Raw genomic sequence first — 1,912 nt, forward strand, 5'->3', positions numbered from 1 at the left:
TTTTGGTGCAGCGAACTTTTTTGATGGCATTCAAGAGAGAAGGGAGGGCTCCCTAGGCCCCCCCTGTTTTTATGGGGTCTGGGATGGAATTGTGGGGGAGATGCTCAGTGTTGGGGGCCGAGTTGGAATGGGGACTCCTCAGCAACTGAGGGCCTCTCTCTTGCTCTCAGTATCCTTGCTGGGCTGGGGTGGGCGGTCCAGGGTTTCTTACTCCTTGGAGGCCATGGAGGCCATGAGGTCCACCACCCTGTTGCTGTAGCCATATTCATTGTCATACCAGGAGATGAGCTTCACAAAGTTGTCGTTAAGAGCAATGCCAGCCCCAGCATCAAAGGTGGAAGAGTGGGAGTTGCTGTTGAAGTCGCAGGAGACAACCTGGTCCTCAGTGTAGCCTAGGATGCCCTTTAGTGGGCCCTCGGCCGCCTGCTTCACCACCTTCTTGATGTCATCACACTTGGCAGGTTTCTCCAGGCGGCATGTCAGATCCACAACGGATACATTGGGGGTAGGAACACGGAAGGCCATGCCAGTGAGCTTCCCGTTCAGCTCTGGGATGACCTTGCCCACAGCCTTGGCAGCACCAGTGGATGCAGGGACGATGTTCTGGGCTGCCCCACGGCCATCACGCCACAGCTTTCCAGAGGGGCAGAAGTCATTCACAGTCTTCTGAGTGGCAGTGATGGCATGGACTGTGGTCATGAGCCCTTCCACAATGCCAAAGTTGTCATGGATGACATTAGCCAGGGCGGCTAAGCAGTTGGTGGTGCAGGATGCATTGCTGACAATCTTGAGGGAGTTGTCATATTTCTCGTGGTTCACACCCATCACAAACATGGGGGCATCGGCTGAAGGGGTGGAGATGATGACCCTTTTGGCCCCACCCTTCAGGTGAGCCCCAGCCTTCTCCATGGTGGTGAAGACACCAGTAGAATCCATGACATACTCAGCACCAGCGTCACCCCATTTGATGTTAGCGGGATCTCGCTCCTGGAAGATGGTGATGGTCTTCCCGTTGATGACAAGCTTCCCATCCTCAGCCTTGACTGTGCCGTTGAACTTGCCATGGGTAGAGTCATACTGGAACATGTAGACCATGTAGATGAGGTCAATGAAGGGGTCGTTGATGGCAACATCTGCACTTTGTCAGAACACAAGGCAGCCCTGGTAACCAGGCGCCCAATACGGCCAAATCCGTTCACACCGACCTTCACCATCTTGTCTATGAGACGAGGCTGGCGCTGCACGAGAAGATGCAGCCATCTCTAGAATAGGGAGGAGCAGAGAGCCCGGGCTTTGTATGTTTAAGTGGGCAGTTATATCTTACCAGTTAGATTTAAGATTATTGTGTTGTGTGTTCTTTTATGTGAGGGTTTGAGTGTAGGAAAGTGTGTGACGGCTGGAGACACTGGGTCGCTGCGGCAAAGTTGGGATGTTTTTCCGCCAAGATATCTAGCAGAGTATCTTGGGGCACCGCGGTACTGGACCTCGCGAGGTAAAAGGCAACTATACTTTTTTATTTTTTATATTTTTACAACAACAGGCCACTGCCTGGCTTGGGACCCCATTGAGGCTATTTTTCATGTTCCAGGTGACTGGCCTAGTAGCTCTCTTCTTTAATCAGAGTTTTAGAGATGAAGACATGGAAACCTTCTCAATCAGAACAGTGCTCTCTGGGGCTCCTGTAAGAGTCTCTGACCCAGCCACATTCACAGTCCACACAGCCGTAGAGGGGCCTGCCTTCTCTCCATGGGGTGGTGGGGGAGACCCAGGAGTGTTAATGGGATGCTGGCCTTGGGCCACTGGAGAAGCTGTGCAGCCAATGGCCTTGTTGGTCACTCTCCAGATGACCCCCGAGTCCTGGGAACATGCAAAGCAATAATCAGATACAAAGAGGACATTAGGGTGACCCTGA

The 1,912-nt window shown here is 52.7% G+C and overlaps 1 pseudogene; it reads right to left on the reverse strand.

Moving 5' to 3' along the window:
* Nucleotides 1-205: 205 nt before the first annotated feature.
* On the reverse strand, nucleotides 206-1,248 carry LOC116912253 (annotated as a pseudogene).
* Nucleotides 1,249-1,912: the final 664 nt, after the last annotated feature.

The sequence above is a fragment of the Rattus rattus genome, chromosome 11 (genome assembly GCF_011064425.1).
Source record: "Rattus rattus isolate New Zealand chromosome 11, Rrattus_CSIRO_v1, whole genome shotgun sequence".
In the NCBI taxonomy this organism is placed as follows: domain Eukaryota; kingdom Metazoa; phylum Chordata; class Mammalia; order Rodentia; family Muridae; genus Rattus; species Rattus rattus.